At 38.5% G+C, this 18,749-nt stretch overlaps 1 protein-coding gene across 1 annotated transcript in view; it reads right to left on the minus strand.

Moving 5' to 3' along the window:
* Positions 1-17,651, minus strand: part of PAFAH1B1 (platelet activating factor acetylhydrolase 1b regulatory subunit 1) — a 74,075-nt gene extending 56,424 nt beyond the window's left edge. Inside the window, exon 1 of the mRNA XM_029210634.1 lies at positions 17,287-17,651. The gene's annotated coding sequence lies outside the window, so the exon portion shown is untranslated. The remainder of the gene's footprint in view (positions 1-17,286) is intronic.
* Positions 17,652-18,749: the final 1,098 nt, after the last annotated feature.

Consider the following 18,749-nt stretch of genomic DNA (forward strand, 5'->3'; position numbering starts at 1 on the left):
TAAGCCATGGCTGCTGAGCCTGCGCGTCCGGAGCCTGTGCCCCGCAACGGGAGAGGCCACAACAGTGAGAGGCCCGTGTACTGCAAAAAAAAGAAACAAACAAAAAAAATGTTTTCCAAAAATGGCACATTTATTCAATATTCAAAGCTTTATTTTAATAAAATATCAATTATCTAACAACTGTCAAACAGTATTGGCAAAAGACATTGAGCATGTTTCATTTTCTTGTTTTAATTGCCATACTGAAATACTATTAGAGTTAAAACATATAAAATTGCCAATAATGGCAATTACACAGGTTCAACCTAATGCTTATCAATGGTGCTTAAACACCATTAGCAAGCTCTCAGCAGCTAGCAAAAAGAGAACTTGTAGGATTTATTTACATAGTTTTGACAAAAAAATTAAGCAGAGTAACTCGCTCCTCTGTGATTTTATAGTTCTTTGTACATACATATATTTAACACTTCTCACGGCACACAGTAATTATCTGCCTTGATGTCTCCTCAACAATACTCCTCCAAAGCTGCAACCCTGACATATTCCTCATTATATCTCTACCAAATAGCATGGTAATTAACACACAGTAGGTACAGAGTAAGTGTTTCTAAATGTCTGCTACAGGAATCACAGTAAAACTGAGATAAAGATTTACCATGTTCGCAGAACAAAAGATGCACTATATCACTTTACTCTCAGCTTTCTTTTTTAAAATTCCCAAAAATCAAATTCTGAAACATGGGCAATAAAATACATTCAGAGTCCAGCTGCCTGGAGCTGGTTTCGATGTAATTTTTTTCTTTTAAAAGATTTAACACTAATTAATATATGTTAGAGAAAGTATACCAATTTAAAAATCCTGTAGAAAATCAACTCTCAAACTTAATACTAAAACTTTAAAACTTAAAGGCCTTTTAACCTTCTACCATGCATATTACTCTTTTGGCTTTTGCTTACAAAGGCTACATTTTCAAGTGACAATTAGACAAACATAGCTACAGCCTGTATATCTTTTTTTTTTTAAATCAAAACTAAGTCACACACACACACACACAAATCCACTGCCTTAAAATTCAGAGGAAAAAAGCTTACTAATACTTCTAAGCATACAAACAATAACAGAAAACATACTGTTCTGTGTACCTTTTTTTTTTTAAGTACAAGTTATGGTGAATATTAATGCAGATAGCCCAAAGGAATTATGACAATGCAGAAATCACTGCAATTCTTAAGCAAGGGAGCAATGTTCTAAAATTGATGTGTCGTGGTGATTTTTTTGGAGATGTATAGGAGATATTAGAACAAGGGAAGGCTACAATTAGAAGATAAAAGAGGCCTGGACTAGGATGGAAGCAGTGAGAATGATTTGGGAAAAAAAGGGCTTTAGAGTCAAACGGCAATTATGCAAGAGTGCAATTTTTTTTTGACCTGGTCTACTACTACTTGCTCTTGGTCTTAAAGATGGCGTTCTCAAGGATATGATTTGGTCCTAATGGTGGATCCCCTGTTTACAACCAAAGCCACTGTCCAGGTGTTGTGCCAATCCAACTGGAAAACTTCCATTGTCTCTCAAATGAACTGATTTCTAGTTTACTACTATCCACACCAATACTTGACTCCAATGAAACAAATAATGAGAAATAACTACATTCTCAGTGTCAGTTATTCAATTTATTTACTGAGGATCTACCAAGTGCCAAGTATTCAAATCAAACAACACATATCTCTGTTCCATGTAACTTAAGTGTCTCATCTATGGAAAACTACATGTGATCTAAAAGCACTGCTGAGAGATAGTCCCTGTCCATAAGAAACTTACAATATGGTTGAAGATGTGAGCTATATATACATATCCTTTCATTCATTCATTGACTATTCTGCTAGGCTCTGTGATATAAGGTTTTACTATAAATAAAGGTGAATAAAATGCAATCCACCCCCCTAAGAGAATGTACAATCTAGAGTAAAATGGGAAAGTGGAGAAAGGAAAGGAGGTGATAAAGTATATAACATGAGCCCAGGACTGACTGAGTCAGCTTTATAAACTGAAAGGCTAAAGATGGAAATGACTGGCAGTTTTTTGAGGCAGGTTTTAGAGGAAGGGAAAATAATATGTTGAATATAACATGAATACAAAATAACCAAATGCAAAATTATTTTAAGCAGCTGAAAAATACAGTATTGCTAAAAAGTTGAGGCTACATATGGCAAACTGAGAAATACAAAGGGCAGTCATCAGTAAGAAAACAGAGTGGTATAAACACTGAATTCAAGAGATTCAGTAGTGAAGGTAACAACATAAAAAACTGAGTTCCAGTAGGGTTGAACAAAAAAATCTTACTTGGGGAATCGAGCACATGTAAAGAAAGAAGGGGCAGAGCCACATATTAATATGTTTCTTGAGCGAAGAGACCATATCTATTATAAACATAAATAAAAACAATACCTCCTTACATTTAATCTATGCTAAAAACCACCAAGAGTCCATTTTCACAGGAATGGTCTGCTGAAGCAATTAATTTCCAGCAGCATGGAACAGAGTTGTGTACTGACCCCCTTTTTCTTTAAATCTATTTCTTAATGACTTTACCAGTTTTGTATACTCTGGAAGAATACTGCTCTGTCCACCTTCAAACAAGACAGGAATGTAGCAGATTCTAAGAAGAATCTTAACCTTCAAGCAATCCCAGTTTTATTTGGGTAAAACTAAGTTTTCACAAAAATATTTAAATCCTACATATGAATGGCCTGTGTTTGATATATGGAACACCTGCACTTTAGGTACTTGTCAAGGAGCTTAATCTCAATAAATATCAACAACTGGACTGAGGGAAACTATATCCATTGGTCAGACACCAAAGGACAATCTACCCACTCATTCAGACTGACTCTCATGTGATGTGGTTGGTCTTCCCAAAATGAGTGCTGTTAAATACTAGACATCCATCTACCTTAGAGATGTTGATGAGGGAAATGATAATTACACATAATCCTCTTCATGAGGACCCCTATGAGAAGTTATAGTCTGACAGTATCAAGTTAGTTACCTTTCTGAACTGTTTATTTTTATCTTAAGGACTTTATGAAAAACGTCACCTCATAGAAAAGCTCAGAGTCAAATCTGTGCTCTCTGCCTGCAACAAGACCATTGTGATAGACCTTTGTGGCCTAGATTCTCATTCCATTTTGTCCTTACCTTTTGTTTTCGTTTCTTCTTTCTCTTTGTCTTTAATTTGTGGTATTTTCTAGTTTATACATCTTTATAAATTGCCTTAAATAGATTACAAATCAAATACTTACAGAGACTAGGCAGGTAAAAGTGTGAATCAGCTAGAAATAAGGCAACAGTGGTAGAACTGGGTTTTTAAAGTAAGTCGAATTAAAAACAAAAACACTGAGCAGACAAAACACATTTTTGATCCAAATCCTCGACCATCCATTTGTAGCCTCTGAAAAAGGTACTTAATAAATACAGTGCTGAAAGGTAGGATGGTTGAGAAGATTAAACCAGTTTCAACCCCTCTGCTTAAAATCTTTCTGGAACAAGGGTGTATGTAACAGCTAAAAGAACAGGTAAATATCCTGCATTCGCACAAAACTTCACAATTTACAAGCCATCTTCATATCCTTTTGATCTTCAACTTCACTATGTGGCAGCCCTCACAGCTATGTGCACAAAATGCAGAGATCACAAACTCAAAACAATGCAGGTAATATAAACCAGTGAAGCAGGAAAGGCTGTGATCTTTCCATACAAGACTCATTTTGTTTCCATATTAATCATGTTACAATATTCTTCACTTCCAGAGAAATATGCTTTCTACTTTTCTTGAATATTGCAGTTGTCTAGCTACACTTTCCCTCCATTTTTTATAAAAACATCAATAGAAAAGTATTTCTTCACTAGAAACAACAGTGCAAGGGCAATAATGAACAGTAACAGGAAGTGGTAGGAACTTGTTTTCCTGGAGAGCTTATGCCCATCTAAAGGAGGGCAGCTGTGGGAGTTCCCTGGTGGAGCAGTAGTTAAGACTCCACACTCCCAATGCAGTGTTCACATGCCACAACTAAGGAGCCCTCCTACTGCAACTAAGACCCATCACAACCAAATAAATCATTTTTTTTAATAAATAAAAAACATAAGGGAGGGCAGCTGTGACTCAGCTTAGGCCAACTGTTGCCATGGGAAAATGTGGGCCCCACTGTTGCCAACGCTTCTAATTTTTCAGGATAATCCAAAAATAGAGACTTTACACAAAATACCTAACTCCAAAATATTGACTCAAAAAAATTTTAACGATACAAGGCCAAGCATTTACACTTAGTTTGTCCTACAGGCCGCCAGTGTGCAACTCCTGGCTCAATACTGAGTTAAACACAGGTTTTTGAACAGTTGAACAGACTGAGGAAAGTGGTACAAAATTTAGGAATTTATGGTCTAAAATCAATGTCAATATTATTCATTCTATTTATTCAATTCAAAGCATAAAAGTTACTAAAGAACAAATATTTAATTAACCTTAAGATAAACTCTGCAATGAAAAAACAAAAAACAAATTTTATCATCTTATCTGCAGATACCTTTCCCATGTTCACTGCAGCACTGTCTGTAATAGTGAAAATCTGAAAACAATCTAAAGGCCTATTTCTGTACTGTAGGTATAAACTATAGTATGATTATATATAAGAAATTCTTTAACATAATAAACTAGATCTACATATACCAATACATCTAGAAAACATTTTTTAGGTGAAAAAAACAAGTTGTAGAATAGTATACAGTATAACATTCATGTAAACTCTAAGCATTATTGTACATTGTTTATGGATACATATATGTATAGTAAAAGTATAAAAACAGAACAAAAGAATATATGCAAACTTTAGGAGGAACTTTACCACTGGGAACAGGGAGGGAGGGAAGTAGGATTAGAAAGAGGATATCAACTCTAACTGTAATGCCATATTTCTTTAAAAAACAAACAAAAACTCCACAAAAACTCTAAAGCAAATATGATAAAATGTTAACATCTGTTAATTCAGGTAGTAGTTACGTGGATATTTTGTTATATCACTGCAGGTACTTCTCCTGCATGGTTGACATATTCCATAACAAAAATAAACAAACTATAAATATGTAAAAAAAAATTTAGAAGAAAAAACAAAAAGTACTTTCCTATGTATACGTCCCATGATAGGCCCTCTTAAAACAAGCTGAATATGTAGATGATATGAAAGCAATGAAGGAATAAATCCTACACTTTTGAGGTCCTACTGTGTAGAATTTCGGAGTCAAACAGTGGAAGTTCAAGTATCAACTTGGCCACCTACAAACTGACCTTGGGCAATCTTCAAACTTCCTAAGCCTGTTTGCCCACATATAACTGGAGCTAACACCACCACCTACTCAAACAACTGTGGTGAAGCTTAACGAGATAATCAGTGTTAAGGGCTTGTCTACCATTTTACTTCCCTCAGTAGAGTTCTAGAATAGTGAACATGTACAAAGAGAATAACTTCACTTTGAAGATGATACGGCACAGTACCTTTTGCACTTCTATATACATTATCAATGTAAAAAAGACACTGCTTTCCTAGTGTCCAAGGACAGAGAACGAATCAGTCTTGCCATCACAAGAAGGCAGAAGGTAAAGGCAGACTGCCCTATTACTATTACATCAATTTGTTTTAACCATCTTAACATCACCATAATAACAACCACCATTTTCTGAGTACTATGTGCAAGGTACTGTTCTAGGCTCTTTAAATACATTAACTCACTTGATATATCAGATAAAGTTTTATATAAGCTATAATAAGAGACAAAAATAGTAGATACCTTAAGATTATGAATTCAAAGAAAATTTCTTTCAGGTAAAAAAAAAAAAATTAGGGAAGGTTGCCTGGAAAAGGAGAACCTGGTATGCAGATTTGAAGGATACATAGGTCAGAAGATACACAGAGAAAAAGAGAAGGGAGGGAGTGGTAAAGAGTGAAAATGCCATAAGGAACAGAAAGTATCTTCATAAGGCTGAATCATAGGATACATGACAGGCAAGAAGAAAAAGAATAAGCAAGTGAGCTACGACACCAAAGAAAAGACCTTGAGTTCCATTTAGGATTAAACAAACATCTATTAAATACCATGTTTCTAGTAAGGTACCCTTTGCATTTATTCATATACAAAGCTGATTAAATATAGTAAAAACCTGGCAATGGGTTTTTGGCAAGAAAGTGACTTGAGAACCGTGGTTCAGGAAAATTAATCTGGCACTTTATGTAATATCCCACACATAATTCCTCCTCTTAATCTCTACTATGGATGGCTAATGACGCCCAGTTTCTCAATTCCACCCAGACACCCAAGCCACAAATCTGAGATGTCTTCTAATACTGCCCTCTCCTCATCAGACTACTCATTCACAATTCTACCTCCTAAGCCTTTCTCCAATCAACAACCTTCATTGTCACTGTCTTATTTCAAGCACTAATCATTCTTTACTGAAAAAGCCTCCTAAGTGACCTTCAAACTCCCATCTGTATTCCTCACTGCCACCTACATAAATTACCTAAATACACCTGATCATAATGCTCACCTTTGCTTAAAATTGTGTCTTCCAAATTGCCTACAAACCACACAGAATTTGTAAATTCTATCAATCTGGCTCATATGTACCTTTCCAGCCTCATATTCACATGTACCCTACAATGCCCTCTGCAAACTACTTTCCAGCATACACATAATAGTTTTTCATGCTTTTGTACCTGTATATGTTGCTCTTCCCTCTACCTCAAATGACCTTCTCCCATGTCCACTCCAATTATTCATTCAAGATTCAGTTTAAATATCATCCCTCTCAACTGTCTTTAGTGGGGAGATTTGATGAGCCCTGAAATAGCGTAATTGACAGATATCATACACTATGTACACCACTACAACCCAGGACCCAGATTTAAAATACTATATAAGGACACTGAATTTCCTATCCATTTAATAATTTCAATAAGAATCTAGAGAAAATTCAAATTCAAGAAAGTTCTAACTTCAACCAAGTTTTCCCCTTTTTATAAAACTGAATGGCAAGAAAAAATATTCTTAAAATTTGACAAATCTAGATTTGGGGAGTTAAGATTTATCAAAGGAATGAACAGGTGATGAATATTCTGCCTATCAAAGTTATTTACCATATATGAATAAACAATGAAAAATTAGATATAATAGAATTAACAAATTTTAACCTCTTTAATGATTCAGCAGTCACTTCAAATTTTTACAGCATTACTATGGTGCTATATTTTTATAATCACAAATCTTAATATAAAGTTATAATATAAAAACATAAAAAAATCAATATTTAAGCTTTCTAGCTCTTTCGACGTGGGCTAAATGAGAGTTTTCCACATAATAGTGGATCTTTAAAGAGAAATTTCTCTCCACCTACTGAGAAAAACAGCAAAGGCCTATACATTAAGAGAAATTAAAAACTATCTCAGGCCATTATTTCTCATTTTTATGGAAGCATCATAACATACACCAAAGCCTCAAATATAACTAGCATAGAGGACATCTAAGATCCAAAGTACGTGAAATGAATACTGCTTTAAAAATGTTAGAAATAATATCTTACGTGGGAATCAACCTTGACTCTTTTCTTTCTTCTTCTATATTCAATCAATTACCTGGATCTGCCAAGTTTACTGCCTCAATATTTGTTGAATTATTCTCTGTCTACCCTTAACAGTACTACCACAGTTCACACCATCATCTCTCACCTGGACTGGACCAATTTCAACAGGTCTTCTTAAACCTAGCCTTGGCCTATTAACATCTATCTTCTACTCAGCCCCAGAATCATCTATTTAAAATACAATCCGGCCATATCTCTTCCTTACTTAAAAACAACCCTTCACTGGCTCCCTATTTTTTATTTAACAAATATTTAAATAGCACTTACTATATGCTAGTCACTGCTTTAAATGTTTTAGAAGTGTTCATTTACTCCTCACAACTACCTATGAGAATTTAATACGAGCTTTTATATTGTGTGTGTGTGTGTGTGTGTGTGTGTAACACAGCTATGTAAGCAGCAGAGTTGAACACAGGCATCTGGGCTCCACAATTGGGGCCTTTATTCACTGCACTATGCTGCCTCCCTATTTCCTGAAGTCCACATGCTTTAACACAGTTTATAAGGTCTCTGATTAGTATCTGGTCCCTTCCCACATTTCAAGTCTTATTTCTAACCAAGCCCCACTTTGCTCAAACTCCAGTTAACACTGAGCACCTTGTAAAGCATGCCTTCCCTCTCCTCATTCTGTGACCTTTATGATTTTACTGCTGCTGTCCCCTGTCTGGAGTACTTTCTAGCACCTCAGCACAGTTCTTATAACAGAGTGCACTGAACACACTCTGATGAAAGAATGAATTTTTAATGCGTCATAAGAAATAATAAACAAAAATGTTCTACTATTAATTACACTGGTAGACATATAAAACATGAAAACACCAAATATCTTAGAATTCAAGTCTCCAATACACCTAATGGTTATCCTGTTAAAACACACACAAACAACAACCAAAAAAACTTCCCCCGACCTTGGTTCTCCTCAACTCTTTCTTGCTCCTTCCGAACACCCACATCTGCTCAACAGCCCAAAACAAAAAACACCTCAATTCTTCACCTTCCTCATTCCTTGTTTCTCTTACTTCCCATATCAAACTGGTTACTAATTTATACATACTCAATCCCTTTCAAATCCATTCTTTCAACCTGCGCTGCCTCTTAAGTAGTCTCCACAAGTCTATCTACCTCCATCCACTCCACAGCTGCATCTTCCACAATGCCGACAGTTGGAAATCTAATGATGTCACTTATCATAATTTAAAATCATCCGCTGGCACCTCAAGGGTAAAAACTGGTTTCAGTAAGCTTCTCAACTAGGAAGCTTACTGACAATACAGATATGCCTGGTGCCCCCCACCACGGAATTTTTATTGCTTTTTATTGCATGAGTCTAAGATGAAGTCTGCAAACGAAGATGGTCCATGTGCCAACCCACTTCACAGGCCAGATCAGGGTAATGTTCTCACTCCTCTATACTCACCAATCACTCCAGCCATACTGAACTACAGCTACATGTAACTTCCCTCACTAACCAAGGTGTACTTATGAGACTAGGTACAAATTACTCCCCAAACAACATGACAAGATTTCTTCAAAAATGTTTAACCAACATCTTTGTGAAGACCTCCTTGAAAACTTTGGGCCCTCAGGACTTCCCTGGTGATCCAATGGGTAAGACTCCTCACTCCCAATGCAGAGGGCCGGGGCTCGATCCCTGGTTGGGGAACTAGATCTCACAGGCATGCTGCAACTAAGAAGTCTGCACAACGCAACTAAAGATCCTGTGTGCTGCAACTAAGACCTGGTGCAACCAAAATTAATAAATAAATATTTTAAAGAAAGAGAAAACTTTGGGCCCTCATCTCACCAAGTACATATTTTGATTATAGCACTATTATGCTACCTTTGCATGTTAAATATGTGTTCATAAATTTTAAGATCTTTGAGGGCAAGGGCTGACAATCATGTTTGTATCCCCAATGCTTAGAATATAATATATCTAAATAAATGTTTGCTGGACAGAAAAATTGATGAAAATTTAAAAGAGAAACAAAAATATGTAATGGTACTGAATAAGTTTTTTTTTAAAGTAGAAGCCCAATGATATTTTCTGTACAAGTGATACAATGGAAGGGCAAGATATAAAAACAACTGAAAGAACTGTAATAACTGCAATTCTCAAGAATTACCTTGCACTCAAGTTATAAATTCTCCTTAGGGTAAAATAAATATCTTTCAGGACACAGATCTACCAGTTCTGTTTTTAAAATAAGAGTCCAATTGGTCAAAAATACCATCTTTTCTGCTGCAGTATTTACAAGCTTTTTGAGGGAAAGGGAAGAACAAGGAGGATTCAAATACTAGCACAGCACCAATGAATAAGATACCCTATTTGCTTTGCTTCTCAGATTACAGCAGTCTCCCTCTAAACAAGCCCCCAAATGTGGAGCTCTTCTCTAAAATCCCAACACTGAACTTTACTCTCAGAGTAATTTCTAGACAGATATATAATTCACTTAAACATAGCTCCTTCAAAGGCTTTCTCAGATCTTTATTCTCCAAACCACTGTTAAAATATTTTATATTTTTAAAAAGCTAGAAAAAATTGGGGGTTATTTAAATTAATAATATTTACAATTCTAAACAAAATTTTCCTGATAGTTAAAATAAAGATGTAAATTGTTTTAATAAATGGGGAAGAGGAGGTGAATCCGCCTTACAGAAGAATTCCAAATAACATATGTAAACAGACACTCCCCCACACACACCCCCACCGCCGACATGGAACTGGAGTCACTTCCAAAGGATAAAGTAAGAGAAAGGTAAAATAATAACTTTATGAGAAAACTGGCAAACACTACGTTAACCAAGCGATGAAATATCATGTAGCCTCTGACATGATGTGATGACAAGTGCACTTCACCTCTGTGGTATTTTTTCCAAAAACCCATAACCCATCTAATCATGAAAAAACACCAGACAAACCCAGTGTGGAGGACATTTTACAGAATACCTGACCAGGACTCCTCAAGACTGTAAAAGTCACGAAAAACAAGGAAAGACTGAGAAACTATCACAGACCAGAGGAGAGTGAGGATAAAAGACAACCAAATGCAATGTGGTACCCTGGATTAAATCTGCAACAGAAAGAGGCCATTAATGGAAAAACAGTGAAATCCAAATAAAGTGTGGAGTTTAGCTAATAGTAAATACCAAGATTCACAAATGTAGCACAGAAATGTAAGATGTTAACAATGGAGGAAATTGGATGCAGGGTATACACAAGAACTCTCTGCACTATCTTTACAACTTGACTACAAATCTAAAACTATTCCAAAATAAAAAGGTTTCTTTAGAAAGAAAAACAGAAAAAACTGTTTGGGATTACTTAAATTAATATTTAAAAGTACAAACAAAATTTTTCTTAAAATAAAGATATAGGGCTTCCCTGGCGGCGCAGTGGTTGAGAGTCCGCCTGCCGATTCAGGGGACGCGGGTTCGTGCCCCGGTCTGGGAGGATCCCACGTGCCGCGGAGCGGCTGGGGCCGTGAGCCATGGCCGCTGAGCCTGCACGTCCGGAGCCTGTGCTCCGCAACGGGAGAGGCCACAACAGTGAGAGGCCCACGTACCACAAAAAAATAAAAATAAAAATATAAAGATATAAATGTACTCTGCAGTTTAAATAACATGCTTATGAGCAATATAATTTTATATTAAAAAAAGGAATTAGTCCATTTGGCATTGATCTACATAGCACTTCTTGCCCTACTAAGAAACTCTGAAGTCATCTCTGGTTTCAGATACACATAATGGATAAAGGGGAAAGAATCCCTAATACTAATTCTTAAGAAATACATTTAAAACTATAAGAGCTATATTAATATATTAATAACTGCTTATTTATGATTAAATTGTATGTTAATTCTCTTCCTTAAAAAAAGTCTCTAACAATAAAAAGTATCTACTGAAGGGTTTACAGGCCTTTTATCCAATAATAGCAACCACCCTATGAGTTACATACTGTCAATGTTATCCATTTATAGATTAGGAAACTGAGGCTTATTGCTCAAGGCTCATAGCTGATAAATTGTTGAGTTAGGATTATAATCTAAAATATTCATTTTTGGTTTTAGTCAACAGCTTTATTTAATTTCCTCTGATAATGTTAAATGTATAGCTTTTTCCCACCCTTAAAAAATAAGTTAACCAAAAATAATAATAATAATAATAATCAATACAATTGACTCTTTTTTTTTTTTGGCCACATCACATGGCTTGTTGGATCTTAGTTCCCCTACCAGGGATCGAACCCAGATCGGTCCCCGGTAGTGAAAGCGCAGAGTCCTAACCACTGGACCGCCAAGGAATTCCCAATACAATTGACTCTTTTATCTTCACTTTCCCTTCTTCTGCAGTCAGCATGTTTTTGATAAAATAAAAACAACTATGGAAGGGAAGATGAAAAAATAAAATATATGCCTTATGCATACAAAATACTAAAATCATATCCTTTTATTCTAAGCCGCAGATTAAAAGTGAATTTAATCCACAACATGCAAATCCTTAATAACATAAGCTTTCAATTAAATTCCTTAAAAATTTCCCAGATTCTTAATTTCACTGTTATCAAAAGACAGTCTCTCAGAAAATTTCTTAACAGCCTCAGTTAACTGTCAGTAATTCTTGTCAGCACATAAGCGCTCAAGGACCAGCTAATCAAAATGCAAAGAACAGAAACGCAAATGTAATTTATCCAGTTGGGTTAATTCATTTCTTATAGGTGAGAGTTTTGTGGCCCTGAAACAACTATGTCATAAGTATGACCCTGTTCCTGGGACAACATAAAATCTCTGTAAAGGAAGTATGAACACTTTTCCCTCCTTCACCTTAATTCCAGAGAGATCACTGGAAGTTAGCCACTACAAAGAACTATAGGATATCTCATTTCCTTTCACATAACCCCATATTCAATCAAATGCAAAAAGTATTTGTTTACTTATTAATACCACTTGTATGTATTTAAATAGATTTAATATTGATTTACTGATATTATTACTACTACTTGTATGTATGCAGCAAGTACTTATTTACTTATTAATATTACTATAAAGCAGTATTAGGCATTTTCTGCAAGTCCCTATTCAAATGCCTTATGCAAGCAAAATAGTTACAATATAAGACCATGTTAACAAATGCCAATTTAAATGATGCAGGCAATAAATGCCACCAGTTTTCACCATTTTAGAAAAGAAATTAACAAACATAAAAATAGTTATGAAAAGAGTCCATTCTGTCAAAAGAAAAAGGAATGTTTGTTTGATCATACAAGGCAATACCCAAGTGATTCACTGACTACAATATTTACCTCATTCTAGCTACTAACCCAACATGTGACCTTGGGAAAAGAAATTCTCTGAATTTTAGTTCTCTCATCCATAAAAAATACTATTCTATCTCAAAAAGTAGCTGACAGAACAAATGCCATGTTCAATATATTTACAAAGTTCTAGGAAAAGGTTTACAACAATGTTAGATGACAATAACTTTAGAGGATACTTTTCCAGAAGTATCCTTGACAAATCCACAAATCAATCCTAAATAGGTAAGTTTCAACTAAAAGCCACCAACTTTTAAAGAGAAAACAATAAATCAAAATAATAAGCCCTTATGATACCTGCATCCAATGACTATAAAGCATTTCACCAATATCAATTAAAATTTGTAACTGCCGTGGCAAGATTAAAAATTATACACACAGCAGAAGTTAAACTAAGGTTCCACTTAAATGACTAGCCAACATGCCATATCAAACCAGCAACAAAGCTAAAAGAATTCAAAAAGCCTTCACTGCAGTTACCTGTTACGCTTATGTAATATAGCATCTTTCTTCATGAAATACAGATTTCTCAAAACATTTGCACTTCAGCAACTAAGATTCACTCTACAGCTAAGCATCTTCAGGAGAATAGGTTTACTTTTTCTTTTCAGAAGTCCCTATATCATCAGTTTTTTTGTTTGTTTAGTTTTATTTTAAATAGAGCAACTTTTAAAGTAAAAAAAAGTTGTATAGTAAAAGTGGCAAAGAATTCCCACTTTAACTATTTCTCTCTCTCTAAAGTGCATAAAAACAGATTACCCATCATAATGAAATATTTTCAGAACAGAAACTTACAACCAAGTAAAAAAATCTCTTTTAGGACCACAGCGGACATGACAGGCGTAGTTTAAAACCAACTGAGCCTCAAGTCCCTTTGGCAAAAGAGTGCATGACTCACTGCTTTAGAACTCAATGGGAAGAATTGGAAAATTCACTCTGATTGCCCTAAGATTTTGTTTTGGATTTGTTTTTTAAGATATCTCCACATCCTAATGCTGACAACTGCCACAGTTTCTATGGCTTACCTACTGAGATTAAGATGACAAATTCTGAATAATATGAACCACAGGTAAACAAAAAGTAAGGTCCTATTTTTTCTTGGACACTGAAAATATGAGCCATAAGGTAAAGTCATATATACAGTATTATTTATTGCATAAGAGGGAGCAACACTTACACTGAAAAAATACAGACAATGAAACACGGATATTCTAGCTGGAAAACCAAAAATTATCAGATACTTATTTTTCCCTTCCAGAAAACATCTCTAAATCTTTTATATACCAGAGTAATTGTATCTGGAAAAAAAGATACCAAGTAAGTCTACTAAAAAATTAACCCATCCCAATCTCATTATAAGTTTTATAAGTATAGAATTATGAAGAATTTTAAAAACTGCTCTCCAAATTAAGCAAAAGATTCTGCCACATGTACCAGAAACACACATAGATACACATTTGTAAGTAAAAGCTCTCTTACTTAAGTCAAATTATTTTAAACTCCTAATCAACTAATAATCTACTGAAAAATCTCAGCTCTTGGTATGCTTTTATAGCTAGAAATACTAGGGGTGGGGATATGTTAGACACATAACAGTGAATTATCATACTAACCTCATTCCTCACCACATGAACCCTTCTACTTTCTAATCACATTAAAAATAACAAAAATGTAAAAATATATCATACACTGACAAAGTCATAAGGCCCATCAAAATCACATTTACAACATGAATTTGACATTCTTCTGAGAACATCTATTCACATGAATGCTTGATACAAGACATTAAAATGACCTACCCTCTCTTACGGTAGTACCTTACTGAAAGGTCTCTTCCAAAGGACAACACAAGAGAAAGGGTCTATATAAAGAGCATTTAACACAAATTATCTTATCCTTTCTTACTCACTTTGATGTTCATTATTTAGAAATCACAGATTTACTGTTTTAATGCAAACTAAAGTTAAAGAAAACATCTGCAATGTTCTCATTAGATTTTTGCAATATTCCTACTACTATTTTTTGCCAAATATTTCTGGCATTCGTTAATCTACACTTACTTAACTAAAACAATAAAAAACATTAAGAAGTGTGTATATATATGTGTGTATGTATGTATACGTACAGATACATAGAGACAATAAGTATTTGCTTTAGAGCAGGGACATTGCTTTTTACCCCAATCATTCAATACCCACCTTGCAAAAAAGGTGGAAACTAAAAACACGAGATTTTAAGATTTACTACAGACAAACGCCTTTGTTGTAGTACCAATTAGCATCAAATAACCTTACAAAACATAAGCAAGAGAAAAATGCTATGAAAGGGCAATCTAGCATTTCACAGCTTCTGCTCTCTTACTCCACCCAGTCTCCTCGGCTCAATGGCTGTTCACAGCAACCACAAATATTAGCCCATTTTTTAAAAAGGTGTGGGAGAGGCACCGAAATAGGGCTAACTCCATCAAAATCAAGATATACAAAAATATTCTGTGAAAAATTAAGTTCCATTCTGATTTATAAAAATAACAGCTTTGTTTCATTTAGGAGATCCTCCCCTTGTGAACAATCCAAACAATGATCATTTATAATAGAACATGAAAGAATAAATCACCCTAAACACAGATTACTCTTCTGCTTTAATAAAAACTGCAATTTGCAACTGCCAATTATTTTGCAAAACTGTGTCCTGAAAGATACCCATGAGAGATTAAAAGCTAGCTAATGCCTTAGACCCAAATCAGAATTTTTTAAGTAACAGCTTTTAATATATTCAACATTATATCACTACCGACATATCCAACCAGGAAATTTTCCCGATTAAAAGACTGGACCCTGCAGCAATCAAGCTTGCTGCAGAAAAAAAGAAAAAAAAAAAATTTCAAGCAAATACTACTGTGGCAAAAGGGGAGGGATGACATTACTGGTATGAAAGGCCCAAGCACTGTCTCCTCCGCCCTAGCCTCAAAATGAAATTCACACAAAACGATCCCACCTCCCAACAAAAATAGAATTACCAAAAATGGCACAAATTTTTTGTTTAGCCTTTAAAACGTTATAAATCTCAAGGATTGTGTGTTAAAGTAAAGGTCGGAACATCGGTAATACCTTTATTCTCTCCCGACTGCCTCTTAAGGAAAGGGGGAGGGGGGGACCTTGGCATGACATCGCCCATTGAGAACGAAACCACAAATCTGGTTCTTCGCTTCCAAAGCACAATTTCTTAACCAAAGGATTGATATAAATTAGACCCAAACCCCAACCCCAAAAGAAAATCTCCTGCCCTGCTCCCAAGGAGTTTCTTGCTAAGTCACCGAAGAAAGGCAGAATCACAAATAAAGCCAAGGCACCTTTCTGTCTTGTCTCACGATATTGAAAACCTCCTCCTCCTCTCCACTCTTCTGTCTAGAGAGAGAGAGTGAAAATTTGCCCACCACCTCAAAGGCATTTTCTCACCTGGGAGGCTACGGAAGGCACTGCGTTTCCTAAATGAGTGGGGAGATTAGATTAGAAGGAGAATGGCTGAGGGCCTCGAAGCTCAGTGCTATAACGTCAAAAGGCAACTCCCGTTGAAGGAGCCGGCGGCAGAAAAGAAAATCCTGCCTGATTTGGTGGGTGGGTGCTGCGGATGGTTCGGTGGGTCGGGCCGATCCTCCTCAGTGGGTGCAGAGGCTGGACCACTGCACAGGGGGACCAGGGAAGGGCTGGACCATCATTCTCAGGTCAACCCCATCCTAAGGACAGGTGGGGGACAGAACGCCTGAAGGCCTGTGGGTGCCGAGGCGGCTTGGGGCTGAGCCCGGTCCCTGAGCGCCAGCCGCGGGTGGGGTGGGGACTGCGGAGCTCGCCTTCCGCGGCGGGGGAGAGGAGGGCCGAACCCTTTCCCCAAGATCAGAGAGAGACCTGCTCTCCACGCCCTTCCTACCCAAGAATACTTTTCTTGCTAAGTCACCAAGGGAGGAGGGCGATCCCTTCCCAGGGAGGGCCGCGGGTGGAGCCGCGGCGGCCCTGGCAGCCCCCGAACCCGAGCCAGGGAGGAGGGGAGCGAGGGCAGCGCCCTCCCCGGCCTGTCCCCCCTCCTCCCGTGTCTCTCACTCAACGGCCGTCGCGGCCGCCATTTTGAGAGCGAGAAGAGAAGAAGAAGGAGGAGGCGGCGGCAGGGGGAGGGGAGTATGGGAGGGAGGGGACCGGCGCAGCCACATCGTCAGGCCGCCGGGCCCGGCCCGCAGCCGCCGGAGCGCGGTGGAGAAGACAGAGGGGAGGGCGCAGACCCTTGCCGCCTTACCGGAGCGCTGCACCGCCGCCTCCGCAGGGCCTCTTCCGTCCTTCACTCCCATCCACCGGCGGGGGAGGGGGAGAGGGAGAGGGAAGGGAGGAAGGAGGGAGGGAGGGAAGGAGGGAGGGGGAGGATGGCGCGCTGGGCCCTGTCCCGGGGAGGGGGAGGGGAGGGGAGCGGGCGGGCTCCTCAGCCGTTCCGGGGCTCGAGCCCAAGCCTGGCGCTCGCGGTTTCTCCCGCTCGCACCCGAGCGCTCCCCTCCTTCTCCTTCTCGCTCCCTGGACCCCGGCGTCGCTGCTCGTTCGCTCGCTCACTCGCTATCTCGGCCGCCGGACTCCGCCGCCGCCCCGCCGCTCCAGCTCCGTCTGTCACAGGAGCTGCCCCAACGCCCTGACGTCACCGCGCCGCCGCCGCCGCCGCCGCCCCAGACCCGCGGGGAAGAGGGAGGGGAGGGGAAGGGAGGGGTCCCGGAGCGGAGGAGGGGCTGCGGCGCATGCGCCGGCCTGGGCCGGACCCTGAGCCGCGCTGCCTTCCGCTTAGTCGGCGGGTTGCCGGTGCGGCTTGGCGGTACCTAGGGGTAGAGGGACGAGTTTGCGCGCGAGGCGCTTCTTCTCGCCCTCAGCACGGCTCTGTAACCTGGAAAAAGGCTCTCGGCTCCCTTTTCCTAGACCCTCGTCTGACTGCTGCGGCCCCTCACGAACTCCGGCTCTCTTCACGTCCCCGCCCTGGTCTTGGCCACGAACGGCGCTCTCCCCTCTTCCCCCCGGCCAACAGAAGAGACCAGCTGGCCCCGGTGGATTCCGGGCCCCAATAGGCTTCAGAAAGCGGAGCCCGGACCAGGATGTCGCCCCTTCTACCTCCGGCCTTTGGGTTTTATTTCCCAGGGGCCGGGGGCGGGGGGGGAGGAGAGGGGAGAAGGTTGGCTTGGCTTGGGGAGAAGAGCTGTTGAGGTTGAAAGGCTGGTGGAATGCCTAATTATCTTTATTTTTATTATAGATTTCTAATTGGGAGGATTCGCTTTTAGATGTGATTCAGCTATTCTTTTCCTTAGTCACACACACGCACGCACACACACATCTGCGACTCTGGAAGTCTCGAAACTGATGCCCAAAGAAAGACCTGGAACTTTATCCCTACAAGGCTTGAGCGCGCGCGCGTGTGTGTGTTTGCTAATTTATGGGTTGAAATACTGAGGACAGGTCTTGGGGATTTGTAGTCAGTGTTTTGCACACAGACATTTGATTTAAAAGCGGCCAGGTTTGAGGTTCTGAATTATCCAATGTGGAATATCCTTTTAGTAAGAGTTGTTTAGTGTGATTATCTCATCACTAATTTGTATTGTCCAAGGAAACTCTTTTCCTAAAACATAGGTTTAGGCTTGTGTTTATTGGTTTTATTGCTTTCCTTTATTTAGGTAAATACATACACTGCTTTTGAGAAGCAGCTGGGTTAATGAGAGAGAGAACTTGGGT

Source organism: Monodon monoceros, unplaced genomic scaffold (genome assembly GCF_005190385.1).
Source record: "Monodon monoceros isolate NGI ecotype Baffin Bay Population unplaced genomic scaffold, NGI_Narwhal_1 Super_Scaffold_9, whole genome shotgun sequence".
Lineage (NCBI taxonomy): Eukaryota > Metazoa > Chordata > Mammalia > Artiodactyla > Monodontidae > Monodon > Monodon monoceros.